The following is an 18773-nucleotide window of genomic DNA, read 5'->3' on the forward strand; positions in this document are numbered from 1 at the left end:
TCTGGAAGCTCTGCTGAAACCTGTCCACCATGGGTGACCCTGCTGGTATTTGAAATACAGGTGGCATAGCTTTCAGCATCACAGCAACATGCAGCCACCACAGTATGACAACCAACAGATGGGCGGTGTGGTTCCCTGACCGGGAAATGAACCCGGGCTCTGGTGGTAAGAGCACGGAATCTTAACCACTAGACGACCAGGGCTGGCTCTCAATTAATAACACTATTAATAAAATAACCATAGTGGTAGTAATGGTAGCAGTAGCAGCAGCAGTAATAATAATATTCCACAGAGACTTTAAGTATATTTGTTTCCAATGAAGGATAGAGTTGGGTGGCCAGAGTGAGAAATGAACTAAAGAAAATAGTTTTAATACAAGTAAGAAAATCACCACCTCATCGCCCAAAAAAGTGATCCGGGTTAAAAATTAAAAGACAGGCAAAATATACCAGACAAATGCAAACAAAAAGAAAGCAAAGTTTCTGATTGTAATAGCAGAAAGGTAGAATATAATCCAAAGGTGTTAAACATAACAAGTATGGGCAGTTTATTATATAAAAGGACAATTCGTAATAAAATTAAAACAATTACAAATATCTATGAACCAAAAAATAGCAATATTCATAAGGTAGAAGTTGAGGGATATAAAAAACGATAGACAAAACACATAGTAGAAATAGATAAGTTTAATTAACCTCTATCAGTCAATAAATGACATATCAAGTGGTCAAAAATATAAGAAAGAGTATAGAAGACTTTAATTGAATAATTAATAAAGCAAAAATATTTGAAAAATATCTAATACTAACTACTGAAAACAGAAAATATACCTTTTCTTTACCACTAAACATTAAAATTGATCATATATTAAGTCACAAAGGACATCTCGTTAAATTCTGAAAGGAAGAAGTAAAACAATTTTCCCTCATTGTATAGTAAAATTAAAAATTAATAACATCAGAAAGTTAAAAAGTTAAATAAACTGCTCTTAACACTTTAAAGAGGAACGCAAACTAAAGCTGCACAATTTCTTTTTCAAAATAGCAGAATACAACCACAGCAGTACACAAAGGATAATTTAAAACAGTAAATGCATTTATCATTAAAAAACAAAGAGTAAAAAATGATATGAGACAAATGACTAAAAAAATTTTAAACATCTGAAAAATATAAAAGGAAATGACAAACAAAAAATAGCAAAACTAAGGAGATAAACAGAAAACAGTAGAACTAATCAGTGCATTCTAAAACATTTCAAAAGGTCATTCTTCAAAAGTAAAATAAAACAAACCACTAACTAACCTAATAAGAAAAATGGGAACTCCACAAAACGCAGGCAATAAGTAATAATAAAGAGTATATTACCTCATGAACAGAATTTTTAAAAATTATGAAAGTTTGAAAACTTAGGTAAAACTGAAAATTTTCTTGGAAAATTGTTTCCAAAACTAAAGGAGATTTAAAATCTAAACAGATCAATTTTCCCTCAAAAAGATTCTTTTTAAAGAAATAGGTGTAGGTCTCAAATTGTTACTCGTGCTCCCTGCCCCCCCAAAAATAGAAAACAAAAACAAAAACAAAAACAGAGTCAGATGAGTTTGAGGGAGAATTTTAACAGACTCTTAAAAAGTGAGCATTTTCAAATCAATTTAAACTGTTTAATAAAAAAAAAGGAAAACTTCCAAATTCTTTTTTTATAGAACAACTAAAAATTATATACACACCAATCTACAGATATTATTACTCTTAATATAAAAATCCAACATAAGATGGCAAATAAGCATATGAAAAGATGCTCTACATCATATATCATCAGGAAAATACAAATTAAAATGAGATAACACTGGGGCCAGCCCACTGGCGCAGCAGTTAAGTTAGCATGTTCCGCTTCTCTGTGGCCCGGGGTTCGCCGGTTCAGATCCCAGGTGCGGACATAGCACCGCTTGGCACACCATGCTGTGGTAGGCATCCCACGTATAAAGTAGAGGAAGATGGGCATGGATGTTAGGTCAGGGCCAGTCTTCCACAGCAAAAAGAGGAGGATTGGTGGTAGTTAGCTCAGGGCTAATCTTCCTCAAAAAAAACAACAACAACAAGATAACACTATAAATCTATTAGATTGGCCAAAATTCAAAACACTGACAGCAGTGAACGCTGATGAGGATGTGGAGCAACAGGAACTCTCATTTATTGTTGGTGGGAGTACAAAATGGCACAGGTACTTTGGAAGACAGTTTTGTGGTTTCCTGCAAAACTAAACATACCCTTAACAGCAATCACACTCTTGGCATTTATCCAAAGGAGTTGAAAACTTATATCCACAGAAAAACCTGCACACAAATGTTTATAGCAGCTTTATTCAGAGTGCCAAACTTGGAAGCAACCAAGATGTCCTTCAGCAGATAAATGGATGAGTAAACTGTGGTACATCAGACAATGGAATATTATCTAACACTAAAAAGAAATGAACTGTCAGGCCTTGAGAAGACATGGAGGAACCTTAAATGCATATTACTAAGTAAAAGAAGCCAATCTGAAAAGGCTAAAACTGTATGATTCCAACAATATGACATTCTGGAAAAGACAAAACTATGGAGACAATAAAAAGATCAGTGGTTGCCAGGGGTTAGGGGAAAGGGCGGGACGGACAAATAGCGAAGCAGAGGATTTTTAGGACAATGAAACTACTCTGCAGGATATTATAATGGTGGAGACATATCATTAGACATTTGCCCAAACCCACAGAATGTACACCACCAGGAGTGAACCCTAATGTAATCTATGGACTTTGGGTGATAATGATGTGTCAATGTAGGTTTATCAGTTTTAACAAATGCCCCACTCTGGTTGGGGGAGAGCAGGGATGGTGATAATGGGGGAGGTTGAGAGTGTGAAGGCAGGGAGTGTATGTGAAATCTCTATACCTTCCACTCAATTTTCCTGTGAACCTGAAACTGCTCTAAAAAAATAAATCCTATTTTTTTAAAATCCTACAGAAACAGTTAGGGGAAAGAACCCAGCAACACACCAAAAGAATACTTGATAAAAATCAACAATTCATGAAGGAAATTCATGATTTTTCTAAATACAGGAAAAGCTGGATACATTCCTAATATGATAAAATATATTTCTCAGTCCCAAAGCTGGTGTCATGCTTTACAGTGACACAGTAGAAGCATTCTAATAAAACTCCAGAACAGAACAAGGATGCCCACCATCACCACGTGGATTTGACTTTGTACTAGCCAATGAAATTAGACAAGAGAAAAAATTAGAATAATGGAAACTATCACTATTTTCAAACAATACGATTGCATATGTAGAAAATCCAAACTACTACAAGCATTAAGACAATTCAGTAAGTTAAGAGCATGTAGAATTTAGAAACCAACTGTTTTCGTATATAAAAACAACAACTTGTTAGGAGATAGATACTATGGAAGAAAACACTCCATTTACAATAGCAACAAGGAAGATAAAATGCCTAAAAGTAAACTGAACAAGAAATATATCAAACCAATGCGAAGAAAACTTTCAAATATGTTAAGAAGTTGATGAAGTTATGGGGAAGCAGGCATTTGCATTCGTTGCTGGTGGAAGCATAAATTGATGCCATCTATAAGGAGGGAAATTTAATAATACTAAACCAGATTGCAAATGCTTACACCCTTGAAGTCACCAATTCCACTTCTGGAAATTTATCTGAAGATACACTGGCACATACATGAAATTACCCAAGATAAAGTTTATTTGCTGCATCATTGTTGCAATGCCTGAAGATTAAGAGCAATCTGTCCAACAGTAGGGGAGTGATTAATTTAGGATAATTCATGAGTCAGTACAGTCCAGCTGTACAAGTATGACAAAGCTTTTTCTGTGTATTGATAGGGAAGATCTCCAAAATATAATTTAGGTTAAAAAGAAAGGTGTAGAGAGGTTTGTAGAGTACTCTACCTTTTGTGTAAAAGAAAAAAAAAGAAAACATAAACTCTTTTATAAAGAAAAACACATTAAAAACTTCTTTATGAACACCAAAGAAACAAATGTCATTTTTGGTGAATTCAGGTGAATTGAGCAGATGGAGACACGGATGGAGAGGTGTCTATGTGTAGTAACCCTGCCATTTACTTTTTAATCGTGCCAAGGTAATACCTAGTTACAAAATTATATTTAAAAAATGTTTCTGATGGCATTTTAAATTATACAACCATCATAGTGGTCAAGATAAGCTGGGTTAGACTGCAGCACATAACTCTAAATTTCAGTGGTTTCTCCTAACAAGTCCATTCCTCCCCCACATTCCATGTTTGTCATGGGTCAAGTGGCCAGGGGCTCTGTTCCACATGGTTCTTCATCCAGTACCCAGGCTGACAGAACAATATTATCAGTCCCCATGCAGAGGAAAAAGCATTCTGGGTGGGGTAGGCAATGGGAGTCTTGCAATGGCCATGAAATCCTTCATCCCAGAAGTGCTACCTGTCACTTCTGCTAGAACTGTCATATGGCTCCACGCAAATACACGATTGATAGGTGTTGACACAATACCTGTTGACCCATTGGCTAGAACTTGTCATACAGCCCCACACAAAGCACAGAGAGGGAGATAAGAAGAGTAGGGACATATGTTGGTGAGCTGCAGTAATGACTAACGTGATCATTTTGGAGAACAACTTTACAATGTGTTTTTAAAATAAAGGCCATTTTGTGGGGGCCAGCCTGGTGGTGCAGCAGTTAAGTGTGCACGTTCCACTTCAGTGGCCCAGGGTTTGCTGGTTCGGATCCCGGGTGCAGACATGGCACCGCATGGCAAGCCATGCTGTGGCAGGCGTCCCACATATAAAATAGAGGAAGATGGGCACAGATGTTAGCTCAGGGCCAGTCTTCCTCAGAAAAAAGAGAAGGACTGGCAGCAGATGTTAGCTCAGGGCTAATCTTCCTTGGAAAAATAAATAAAAAATAAATAAAAATAAAGGCCACTTTAAATCCATAGATTTTGACCCAGTAATTACACTTCTGAGAAGGTAGTCTAAGGAAATATCCCTAAGTGTCAATTAATAAATGGGTAGAAATTTTCACCCAAGACATAACACTAACCAAGATTGAGAGAACCGTTTGTCTCTTCCTGAGGCAGCCCAAGGTCCCCAACTACCACCCATTCCCTGAAAAAAACAAGTTATAAATGAGCTGTAAACAAAAAAGCAAGCAAGCCCATGTGCAAAGACAATGTTTTGTTTTTAATGATTGGGGCATTGATCAGCTCTGTTAATGCACTCCAGTTGGGAAATTCAAGTTGAAAATCCTCTGAAATAAGATAAGATGCTCATATTAATGGCTTCATCTCAGGCCCCGGGGTAGGTGCTTTGCCATAATTTTAACACAGGTTCATTTCAATTTCAGTAGCAACAAATCTCTTCATTTAGCCAGGTCTTCACTAACAATGGAAAGTAGATAATTACAGCAGATGAGAAGATATCTAAGCTGAAAAAAAGGAGGCTAATCTCACTGTAATTATAGGAATATATATATTTCTTTTAATAGAAAGGTCATTTAGCTAATTTGAGGCAAAGTTGTACTTACAATGATTTTTAAAGCAAGTCTAAGAGATCACTTAAGTGCTTACACCCTGGAGTCCGACAGGCCTGGGTTTGAATCCTAGATTTGCTCTTTAATAGTTACTTGAGCTTGGACAAATCACTTAACATCTCTAGATTTCTGTCTCCTTGCCTACAAAACAAAAATGAGTGGTACTTACACATATCTCATAATGTTGTTATAAAGACTGAGACACTGTGTGCCTTGTCTTTATAGATGGGGTGCATGATTAGTACTGATTAATGTTCTATGTCATTGCTGTTAGAGCTTATATTTGTCAGTCTTTATGCTTTACTAAGTACTTTCAGGCATGTCATCTCATTTTCAATATTTAATCCTGAGAACATTTACGTAATATAGAATGATACGTAGATATGCCTTCATATAAAGGAAAATATGATAAAGACAAGGAGAGAAGCAAAGGGTATCATATATCAGAGGGGGGAGCTACCATACTCAATTGTGGGAATATTGGCAAATATTCATGGAAGAAGTAATATCCAAACAGGAAGGATGGGTAGGGTTTCCATGGTAAAGGCTGTAAATGAGCAGAAAGATGATTTCAAGTGGAAGGATTATTATTACAAAGGTCCCACAAACGTGTGTGTTCAGGGAACAACGAGCGGTGCAGCCTGGAGACTTGTTCAGGAGCAGTGGGAAGTCAGACTGCCAAGATGGGGGCGGGGCTGTGCTGCTGAGAGCCTTGAATGCCAGGACAGAAAGCCATGTCTCATTTGGTAGTTTCAGGTGGGAAAGCCTTTAAGCAGACTGGAGCTAGGCTTACATATTTACTCCAACAACATTCCAAGACAGGAAGAATAAAACTGGAAAGGTGAGGAGGAAAAATGAGGATGAGGTGTGTGATGGGAAGGTACATGAAAGAAAGTGTGCTTGGGAGCAGGAGGGAACCAGACTAGAAGAGCAGAAAATTCTTCTTGGAGAATAGACTGATAGATGACGATGACGATAATGATGGTCGCTACCATCTACTGGGCACTTGCCCTGGGTCAGTCTCTGGGCTGAGTGCTCTACATCCACTTCTCATTTGATTCTCAAACAATTCTAAAGGATTAATTTCTTTTTCCATCTCACCATGAAAATTTCATGATGAAACTGAGGCTCAGAGAAGGTAAATGAGTAGCCCAAAATCTCACAGCAGGGAAAGGTTGGAGTCAGAATGGAAGTCCAGTCAGACTGTGCTGTTCCACTGCACCTCACTTATCATTGGGGCAAGGAGTGAATGGAATATAGAAATGCTCCCTGGAACTATTATAATGGCAAAGGAACCCAAGCCCTTGCTTATTGGACCTAACTCCTGTGGCCTTATGTCTGCCCCAACCAACCAGACTGTAAACTCCTTGAGGGTGGAAATGCACCTTTGTTTGTATGTTTGCACCCCTTAACAGTACACTACACACTGTTGATTCATTTACATTTATTCCACAAATATTTAATTACTGCTTCTAAAGAGCCAGGCTCTGTGCTAGACACTAACGTTTGAAAAATGAAATAATAGGATACAAGAATGCAAAAAGCATGGTCATGGTTGCGACTAGATTGTAGGTTTGTAGGCATTTGTTATACTGTCCTACCACTTTTGTGTACATTTGAAAATTTTTGTAATAGAAAGTATAAAAAAGAAAAGGGAGGAAGAAAGGATTCCACGGAAGGATTCTTGCCAAGGAACTTCCCGATGGTTCTTTGTTGCTAAACATAGCGAATACTGCTCTGTCCTCATTTTCCTTGACAGCTGTCTCCTTGAACAACTGAAAATACTTGTCAGACAAAGATGAGTCAGAGAGGTAGGAGGAAGCCAGCAGAGCATGGGTTAAGGAGCCCACACATTCTCCTGCTTTCTTTTTTCCTCTCCAGCTGCTGTTTCTCAGTAACCTTCCGCCGTCTCCTTTTCCTCCTTCCCTGCTTTAAATGCCAGAGTTGTGCATGTCTTCATTTATACCCTTGTTTTTTTCCTCAACTGGCTCATTCTTTATCCAAGTTCTCATCCTTTACCCAGACTTTCTATATCATCCATATGATTAAATTTTCCCAATTGAAATTACTAAACCAGTCTCTCTCCTGAGTAGTCTCTCTCAGATAGGAACCCAAATGCCTATGGGGTATACATTCTTGAATATTTCATGGTACCTCAAAGTCAAAATATCAGAATCACTCTCTTCATCTTCTTCCTTGTCCAGTTCCCGACTCATAACTGTTCCCCTTGCTGTGTTACTTAACTCAGAAAGGCGAAGTACCATGGACCCAAAGTCATCCAGAAGTCCAGTGAAATTGACCTCCTAAGAATCCGCTTAATTTATCCACGCCCTTTCTGCTATTTAGTAAACAATGGAAAGATGAATGATTGGAACTCAAGACATTTCCTCAAATGATTCATCCTAGAAAGCAAAACAAAACATAGACTTGAATATGATATTTCAAATATTTCTTTATATCCCAAACTTACTGAAAATGTTTTCCTTTAAAAGTTGAGTAAATGAATACAAATTTGGTTTATGACTGTGAGAATGTTCCTACTGGCACAGAATAAAAAAAAAAAATCGCTAGGCCCGAGAGGCTACTATATCAACACTGCAAGCTCTCAGTAGTGAACTCACTCCCCTCAAATGTAATCCAGGTCGACTGTATTTGAAGCTTGAGGGCTGGACCGGATTATCGAGAGGAAAGAGATATTATGGAGAAAACTGTGTTGAAACATCAACCATTCATGACTGCTGACTTTAAATAACTGAAATCTAAGTGTGTGGATGAGGTAGACCTGTCCCATAAGTCTTTGAAAAACAAACATTCCTCAAATAGTCACATACATCCTTTAAATTCCTCATCAATCCTACAGGGCCATGGGGGTAGTAGCACCCCCACCTTCCCTTCCAACACAGTGATCTCCAAGAATATTAGATTAGCTTCCTAAGGTGCTTTGTGTGATCTATCGGCTGGAATTTTTATTGCCACAATCCCCTGCATTGTATTAGCCATGCAAATGTCATCTGCTTACCTGACCAGCTTCTCCTTGCTCCACTCTCTACTTCACTTTCTGAATCCCTCCTTCTCTTTGATTTCTTCTTGAAGATCTGTACACATATTCACACTTCCCGCCCTCCCCACCCATGCCTACCTTTGCCTAGTTAATTTTTACTCATCTGTTAAAAAGTCTATTCAAATGTCAAATACACATGGACACATTTCCTGACTAGGTTTTATTTATATTGCATACTCTTTCAGAGTTTCGTGTGCTTCTTTCACAGCAGGTCCCAAAGCTCTAATCACTTTTATGTTGCATCTTTAACATCTAGCCCCACCAGCAGGTGCGCTCCATGAGAGCAAGGACCATCTCTGTTATTATGCTCAGCAATGGCTCTCCAGCATCTAGCTGAATGCCCAGCATCGGGTGTGGTCTCATAAATGTTTGTGAAACAAATGAATAAACACATAACTTGACAAAAATGGAGATTTTTCAAAATCATCACAATATCATCAACCTAGAAAGTCTGAGTTAGCAAATAACACCCATGAAGAAACTCTGGTTAGAGAACAGATGGGGAAAATAGAAACACGAAATGGTCTAAACTTTTTGCAAATGAAAGGAAAACCTTGACAAACCATACGCCTTAGAACTAGGAAGACAAATCCATTCGCACGCATGCTTTATCTTTCTGGAGGCTGTAGGCATTTGCATAAAAATGAATTCAAAATAAAAAAGAAGCTCTACTGTGAGCCATTAAATAAGAAGCTGAAACCTAATAAGGGAGTTTCAGAAATTATCATAAGCCAAACAAGGAGCCATTTTTTAATAAAAGGATTAGGCCCCAGACAATCCCAGAAAAATCCATGCAAGTTTTAACCATCACAAAAGGAGTACTGAACACTTGTCTCACAGAGGTTCATAGACTGGAAAGTACTCAGTGATCAAGAGAACTCAATAACCTGAATGGGGGTTTAGACCAGAGCTGCGATTCTCAATCTTAGCCTGCTTCAGAATCACCCAGTGGTTGGATACAGATTCTGGGCCCATCCGCAGTTTCTGATTCAGGAGGTCTGGGTGGGAATTTTACTTCTAACAAGTTCCTAGGTCATGCTCATGCTGCATGCTGGTTTGGGGATCATGCCTTAGCATTAACTAAAACTTTGGAATATAAAGAAGGAATCCTACGATGCTGGGAGAGGTGGAGGGCTGAACTGACCCTTCCCATCTTCTCTTATTCTATTATATAGCCCCCAAAATCCAATATGTTCCACCCCTTGGCTGCCCTATTTCACACCCTGAAATAAAGAGAGTATGCAGATCAAGCGGAGTCTCCTTAAAGGCTGCTTCTTATAGCCTCATCGTCTCCTCTTGAACAGAAGCTTCCTGGTCCACAGAGGGCCAGCACAAAACCACCCAAAAGGGACCTGATTCTTGGCATACTTTTATTTAAGATAGCAAAAATAGTTGCCACTTGTTGAATACTCTGCATGTGCTCATGGTGACATGCTAAGCACTATATATACGTACCTAAGTTCATACATACTACAACCCTGGAGCTATACAGAATCCACCCTCATTCTTCAAAGATTCTGCATATGCAAATTCACCTACTTGCTAAAATTTATTCATATCTCCAAAATCAATACTCAGGGTGCCGTCACAGTCACTTGTAGATATGCGCAGAGCAGCAAAAAATTTGAGTTGCCTGACACGCACATTACCAGCTAAGGTCAAACAAGGCGATGCTCTGCCTTCCTGTCTCAGCTCTCATATGTAAACAAGTATCCTTTTCTTTTCCCAGTCTATTTAGTATCACATTTCTCACAATTTCTTGGTGATTTCACTGCTTAAAATGACCCAACTGTACTGCTGACGCTGTCTAGTGTTCTCAAGTGCCAGAAGGGTGTGATATGCCTTACAGAAAACATCCCTATGTTAGGTAAGCTTCATTCAGGCATGAGTTATAGTGCTATTGGTCATGAGTTCAAAGTTAATGAGTCAACAATATATATTAAATAAGATGGCTTTAATCAGAAACAGACATAAAACAAGATTATGTACTGATTGGTTGAGCAAAATGTTGTGACCAGAGGCTCATAGGAACCTAACCCTGCAGTTCCCCAGGAGCCACATGTTCATATTCACTATTTCACTGTTTGCAGCAACTTTATAGACCATAACTACCATGAATAAGGAGGATTGACTGTACTTACTATAATACTGGAGGTATATTTTTTACTATTTTAAAAATAAGGAGATTGTAGCTTGAAGAGGTTAGAATATATGGCAACAAAGTAGCAGGGCCTGGATTCTAGCCTAGTCCAAAGCCCACATTCAACCATGCTAAGCCCCCACACACTGGAACAGAGGGGTTGCACATCATAATGGAAGGACTCTGGGTTCAAATCTGGGCTCAGCCCTGACTTGACATGCGGCAATTATCCCCCTGGCATCTGAATCTGAGTTTCTTTGTCCATAAAATGAAAATATTCATAATGCATGAATGAGTTAATATGTGTAACGTACTTAGAACAGAGCCCAGGTTAATTTCAAAACTAATGGTCTGTGGGATCAATATCAGACCCTACAGTTGGACCTACAAAATCAACCAAGCAGATAAGGAAATACCAGCCCAGCTAACAAATCAGGTCCTGAGGTTCAGGAGATTTATGTTCCCTGGGTATTGTGTCCCCACACAGATGGAAACCACAAAGGAAAAGTTATAGTTCTTTGCACATGGCAATGTATCATCTCTCATGAGGTTGCATGGCAGGAAGCACTCCGTGCATGGATTAACAAGCTCATTCTCTCCATAATAACCAGGCTTGAAATAATGCCATTTGTCAATTCTTTTAAATCTATGGCTTTGTAGTGCCTCTAAGAAAATATCAGTTTCCTAGTCCCTTCCTGGGTATAGAATAAGGTTTATTTCTATCTTCTGGAAAACCAACCATGTTATAAGGTATTGATTGCCATGTTATTGGTTCTCAATAATACTGAGAGGTATTCACTTAAAAGCAGAGGTTTGCACTTTTCTCTCTTGTTTTCTGAAGTATAGTATTATTGCCTTCAGTCTTGTAGGGCCATTTATCAGATTTAATAAAATAACACATTTAAAATGCTTAGCACAGTGCCTACCCAGGACTAGACCAAGACATAGGGTGTCCTATACAGGCTAGTTAATTAGCATTCCTTCAGATTACATTCTTTAAATATCTGCTTAACGTTTTTTCAGAAGAGATGCTAAATGCCACATTGAGAGGATGGAGAAGAGGACCCTGCTGGCCAGTGCTTCCTCTTGCAAGGAATTCAACTTTGGCCTCAGACTCACTGTAGAGCTGGGTTTATCAACACCAGAATTCTTGACATTTGGGGCAGGATAATTGTTTGTTGTAGGGAGGGGAGTGGCTGCCCTGTCCATTGTAGAATGCACAGCAATATCCCTGGCCTCCACCCACTAGAGGCCAGTAGCATCCTCCACCAATTGGGACAAGCAAAAATGTCCCCAGACGTTGCCAATAGTCTCCTGTGGGGAGGGGGGCAAAATTGCTCCCCTGGTTGAGAATTACTGCTCTAGAAAACCAGGGAAGGTGTTTACCTGATAAGCACCAATGTGACCATCCTGGTGTCTACTGATAGCTGAACTGTTTGGTCTGCATCCATGACCTATCATCTGTTCAATATTTCTAATATCAGCCCTATGAAGTTGAACAAGCCCCTTGAGGGTACCACTTTCCCTCATGGGCAAGTGACACATATGATAGGTTATGTGTACATATATGATCCAAGTGGTGCAACACATACAACACTCATTGCATGGGGACGTCTGGTAAACAGTTTCTCCTCTCATCTCACCTAGAGGTATGTCCCCCACGCTCCTTATGAACTGGCATCTGGGCATATGTCTGGCCTGCCCCTAAAGCTGCTGTGCCTAGCATATAGGAAGTTTGATAGACAACAGCTCTCACTTTTATTGTTAATATAAAATTTTACCCCAGATTTTTTAACCTGGTGCTTTCAATTCTGTTTGTTTTTTTTAAGCCAAATCCATCCACATAAAGAGAAGCCAAGAAAATATCATTTTCACCATCTTTTCAACATAAGAGCTCTGGTTGATACCCTTGCAATCTCTTGAAAAGTTGATGACAACATTTTGTTTCTAGGTGAGTACTTACAGTTCTTTCCTGTTCTGTGCAGGCACAAATACATGGTGCATTCTGATTCAAACCATATCACCGGTGCCGATTTTCCCCATGCTCTTCACAGGCTAGACCTAAGAATGTTGGATTAGAACATGAAGCTAGCACCACTGCCTCTCAAAGTACTTTGAAACATCATTTCAGATGTAGCTCAGTGCTTCAGGAAACTAAGAGCATAAATGCCTTCACCATAAATAACAGCAAGCAAGTGCCATGTGGCTTAACAACTGCAGTGTGGTTACATACCACATCATTAGCCCTTGCATTAAACACCCTGATTAACAAAGGAATGAGGCTGCCTCCACTTTGGAATTTTAGCCAACAGTGTCAGCAACACAGCCAGGAGCTGGGGTGACACCAGAAGTCAAACAAGCCAAAACCTGGCCCCCAAAAATAGTTTGATCCTTCACCATACAAAACTTACAAGCAGTATAGCTTCTAGCTTCAGCAAAAATCACAAAGATAATACTGCAAATATTCTCATCTAGTCAAATGCTCATTTAGCTCTGCGGGAAAAAGGAGCCCTCTCAGAAGAGAGGTGACAGCTGTGCATATTCCTTCCTTGGATGAACTTTCTTTTGTTACATTTATTAGAGTCTTATATAAAATCACCTTTCCTGGAGAAAAAGAAAGAAAGAAACTCAAGAGGTTAAGGTTCAGTCACATAAAAAGAGACAGTCGGCATGGTAGAAAAAGATCTGTTTTAATAAGAGTTGGCCTTCATATAGACAGTATCTCCATGAGCCGGGCATAGTCTAAAAGGAGCTCACAAATTAACGCATTGCTTTATCATCACCACCCAGGTGATAGACGGGTCCTAGTAGCTTCCCTATTTCACAGGTAAGGAAACAGAGGCTCGCACAGCTTGAGAAACTTGACCAGCTAAGTGGTGGAACTGGAATTTGAACCCAATAAGTGTGTTCCAAAGACCACGTGCTTAACCACTGCCATAAATTGCTTGACAATTTGAGTCCTGATCTCAGATACGAAGGCTTATTCACAGCAAACATTGTCGATAGCAAAGTTACTGGCTATTCAACCTCGAGAGAGTTTCAACTTTTTGAAATTTTAGCCTCCTAATCCATAAAGTGGGAATAATGACAATCCCTATATCAAGAGATGATACACATAAAAATTCTATACAAATATAAGCACAATTAGTGTCAAGACTTTACAGGATTTGGGGGGACCTCGCTTTTCTGAACAGCAAAGCACATACTACCAGAAATATTTTGTGACATGAGAAACTGTGCGTAACCTACTTCAAAAGGAACAAAGCTGAGCACAAAAAATAATTATGTATACCTTGATATATGTAAATACTTACACGACAGTATGTATAGACACAAAAATTATGTTATGAAATTTTATAAAAATTGTATCTTATATAAATATACACATATCCAGATGTATATGCAGACAAACATATCTGTGTATTTACATACACAACCACTATTCATACCCTTTTTAAGGCTGGAAGAGCAGAAGGGAAAATATTAACTGTAGTTATCTTGAAATGGTGCCTTTATATTTTCCAAACTTCCTGCACTGAAAAGATGCTCTATAATTAGAAACAAAACCAGAAAATATTAATTTTTAATTTATATTTTATGCAGGTAACATGAAGTCTTCTGTGAAACTGTCTATTCTTAAATTAGAAAATCTGGGTAATATTGAAGCCACAGACACCCCCATTTTAACACGGGGGTGAGGAGCAAGTCTCACAGTTATTATCGTGCTATCAAAACCAGTGCCATCTTCCCAGGAGAAACACAATTTCACTGACCTGGCAATATGGTGAAGCGCTCTGCCCTGGGATTCTACTATATTTGAATTGGCCTGGCTCTTGAAGGAACTTGTTCTGGTTGCAGGAACTGATCTTGGATCATTATCAGAAAGCAGTTTGCTCCTCATCCCTTTGCAGAAGTAGGTCTGAAATCTCAAAGTATTCTTGCCTGTTCATTTTTCTCTGGCTTAAAATAACCCTTGAATTGATGAAAACCATAATGTGCATTTTCAGCATCCTGTCTTCCCCTACTGCAATGTTTCGTTCTTCCTAGAGTACTGCATGAGTCAGATGACATCCTTCCTCAACTGCCTCTCATGGCCCCCTTCTCTGTCAAATCAGGTCTGCAGCTGCCTCAAGGGCTTCCAGAATCTGGTTCCAGCTTGCCTTTCCAGTCTCGTTTCCTACTGCACCCGCATCGATACCCTACGTGGATTTCCCACCACTTTCGAGTTGTGTTCCATCGTCCCTCAACCCCCTGGCCTTGTTTATTGGTGGTCCCTCCCCTTGAAATGTCCCCTCTCCTCTACACTTCAGCCTGTAAAAATCCTGCCCAGTCTCCAAGGCCCAGTTCCATTGCTGCCCTCTCCATGAAGCATCTTAACTCCTCCCCGAAAGGACCTTCTTTTCCCTCCTTTGAGCCCCCAGCACTTTTTGCTGGTTCTTTTCTTAAAACATTCGCTTCTCTACTTCATACTGCAGGGAGTAATTAGATACCAGGACATCCAAATTTTCCCCAAAAACAGAGCCTACAATACAGCAGGTCCTTGTTGAACTGAACACAGCCAGAAAGTAAATAGGATAGGCTAGCATTTATATAGGACGTTAATATACAAAGTGCTTCCATGTACATTAGCCCAAGTCATCCTCACAATCTCACGTGACAGATGTCACCGACATTATTAGCCCCATTTTGTAGATGAAGAGACCAAGGCTGACCTTAGAATTTGCCAGTGGTGTCACTCCCACATAGATCTGCTAACATTTTACTCCAAAACATTTCCTTGTTTGTGCTCCCTGGCTGTCCACCCACCATAATTAACCTTCTTCTTGGAGAGGCTGCCCTGTGTTGGCAGCTTCCCCTCACTAATGAGTCCCCAGAAGGAAGGTTACAAAGTGCTCCCTGTGACTGCTGGAGCCAAGTTGGCAGAAAAGCCACAGGTCCCTGAAGCTCACACCTATTAGAGTGGCTGTGAAGCCCTCCTGGCCTGGCCTGTCTTATAATTCACCTGACATTCCCTCTTGCTTTCAAGTCTCCTTTCACAGTTCCAGGGGTAACCCACACGGAGCCTGCAGGGGAGGCTGGCTGCTGGGAGCAGGGCCAGTCAGAGCTCTGAGCAAACAAGTCAGCTTCAAGGAGACAGAGTTTCCTCTGCTGCTCACCAGCCTGTTCCTATCATTCTGATCTAGAAATCTTGCAAATTGCAGTTGCTCCTTTGGGTTGAAGACTTACAGCAATCATTCATTCAACAAACTTTATTTAGCCCCTGCTACAGGACGGGGATTATCCTGCGCTCTGAAGATTCAGTTACGAAAAAGACAGACACGTACCCTGACTCACGGAGTGGTGTTATCTTTCCAGAAAACCCTCCCTCACACACGACCATGTGTCAGCTCGAACTGCTGTAACAAAATGCTATAGACTGGGTGGCTTAAGCAACAGATATATATTTCCCATGGTTCTGGAGGCTAGCAGTCCAAGGTCAAGGTTGCTTGTGAGAGCTCAATTCCTGGTTTGCAGACAGACATCTTACTATATCCTCACATGGCGGAGAGAGAGATCACCTCTCTTGTATTTCTTCCTATAAAGGCACTAATCCTGTCATGGGTCCCCACCCTCATGACCTCATCTGAATCTAATTACTTCCCAAAGACCCCACCTCCAAATACCGTTACGTTGGGGTTTAGAGCCCCAACATAAGAATGTGGGGAAGACATAAACATTCACTCCATAGCACCATGCCCCCTAAGAAGGTGCTAAAACATTGACACTCCCTCACAAACCCCAGCAAACTACCCCTTAGTAACAGGAGTCCTCTGTTAATTCACTTATTTAGTTGTCCAACAAATATTTATTGAAGATATACTATATGCCACACACTGTGCCATTTCACCTAACTGCGCTTAAAGAAAAATAATGGCCAGCCCATTTAAGGTGTCACATTTTCAAATCTGAACTTTCCTAAAGAGTGCTGGTTTTATTCTCCTTTCCTGTGTTATCTTGCTGTTTAAAACCAAAGAAGCGTTCTCTCAATACTTCACGTCCCAGGGTCAGGGATAGAACCAAATGAACTAGAAATGCATTCATGCATTCGTTCGGTCAACAACACCATTAGCCCCAGCATGACTCATTGAAAATGTAAGGAGGAATAAAATCTCATCCAATGTGGGCCCCTCTCAAAGGAAGGAGATGAGTGTCCGTGGAGGGAAGACAAACTCCATCATGTCCCCTTGTTCCCAGGGCAGACTCCTGAGCCTTCCCCCGTGACGATTCTGACTCAGTGGGTCTGAGACAGGGCTCCAACATCTGCACAGCTCACGGGCTCCTGAGCTGATTCTAATGCAGGTGGTGAAGGACTGACAACTAAGCCAGGGCTCAAAAGAGGAGTGCTCATCAGATAGAGCACTCCTGGATGAGGTACTAGAGTGTTCCAAAAAAATAAATCTATATGTGTGTGTGTGCGTGTGTGTGTATACACACTTTTATTATGATGGTAAACCATCTGAACATTCTCAGTATCTAGACTTAGTACTAAGGAACAAGAAGGATATATATTATATTATATATATCATATACATATGATACAGATGAAAGATGCTAAAAGGGACAGATCTTAAAGCTGAAGACTTCTGTCAGGAGAAGAGATATACACCCCAAAAGGTTTATCTTACCTGTCACTGTGCCTTAACTTGTCTACAGAGAGAACTCCTGGGGTGAAAGGCCAGTTTAATTTCACCTCTTCATTCCCAGTCTCAAAACCTTGAGGGAGAAAGGAGGTGGTAAAAGAGGGTTGGTTGATGTACAGCATGTTGACATGCTAATGGCCTGACACTGCACGCCATTTCACACAGGCTACTCAACAGCCCATAGGTATTAGAACCCAGTTACTCTCAAACTGAGCTAAATTTACAGTAGTACCCTGGGGACAAGTCTATAAGGGGTCAATAACTCACACTGGACCTCAGAAGTCTCCTGCTAGAACCAGCTGTCTCTACAGAGAATAGGAGTTGTTTACTAGAGAGCCCATGACTTGCTTAAGGCCTGTGTTGATCCTTGGCACGAAAGACTCTTTCCGTTGCCTTTGCAATCCCCAACAGAAATTGATTCATGCCAATGAGTATTAATTCACTTTCAAATCATCTGGATTCATAGCTAGGTAATTTATCTAGTATAAATCTCACCTGATGTGAATTTGTCATTATAAACCACAGTTCTAGCCAATCTTTACATTTTCTACCTTGGGTACCCATGGAGCAGGAAAATAAATATATTCTGAATCTTCCCAGTGAACAAATTTACTGTTATCATTTCTCTGATATACTTTTTCCCAATTGATCACTGGATAATGGATAATTTAATTTTCTTTTAAACAGACATGCTCCTATAATAATTTCGTTACTAGAAATAATTAGGTACATTACAGCCTCTTTTAAATAGCCTTAGGTAGTACTTCCAAATATTCTATTCAAATATACTTCTACAAGAACACCTGTGCAGAGGATCCATAAATAATACTAGGAAAACAGAGACTTTGGGACTTTGCAGCTGTTTTCACATTACAATGAGAAAGCAACAAAATAGCAGACAATTTATCTTTAACTCTGATTAATTAGCCACACTGTATTAAGGGCAAGCCCTTAGGTAAAGGAAGGAGACAAGATGGGCAATTAGGAGTCTCTCCACTTAAAAAAAAAATCCCAGCCTACTTCTTCACACGTGTCAGTTTGGTTGGTCATGGACCAAAATCCTAAGTTAATAGACACTGAATAAGTGCTTGTATAAAGGAAACCTACACATCCAAAAGGTATTGACTGGTTAAAAAAAACTGCTTAGTCATAAAATCAGAAGGAGAAGAGTTCTTAAAATGGGAGACTCAAGTTCCCGGCCAAAGACCAAATCCAGCCACTGACTTGTTTCTTTTTTAACATGGGCACCTTGCAGTGGGCATATGCACTCCAGCTCTCCACCTGCCCCATGACTCTCTACTTTCTGACA

The 18773-nt window shown here is 39.8% G+C and overlaps 1 long non-coding RNA gene across 1 annotated transcript in view; it reads right to left on the minus strand.

Moving 5' to 3' along the window:
* Positions 1-668: 668 nt before the first annotated feature.
* LOC138918197 (uncharacterized) overlaps positions 669-18773 on the minus strand; it is an 89040-nt gene continuing 70935 nt past the window's right edge. The window contains exons 2-4 of the long non-coding RNA XR_011427218.1: positions 17450-17537; positions 12748-12845; positions 669-7985 (exon numbers count right to left, since the gene is read on the minus strand). This is a non-coding gene — a long non-coding RNA (uncharacterized lncRNA). The remainder of the gene's footprint in view (positions 7986-12747; positions 12846-17449; positions 17538-18773) is intronic.

Source organism: Equus caballus, chromosome 16 (genome assembly GCF_041296265.1).
Source record: "Equus caballus isolate H_3958 breed thoroughbred chromosome 16, TB-T2T, whole genome shotgun sequence".
Taxonomy (NCBI): Eukaryota; Metazoa; Chordata; class Mammalia; order Perissodactyla; family Equidae; genus Equus; species Equus caballus.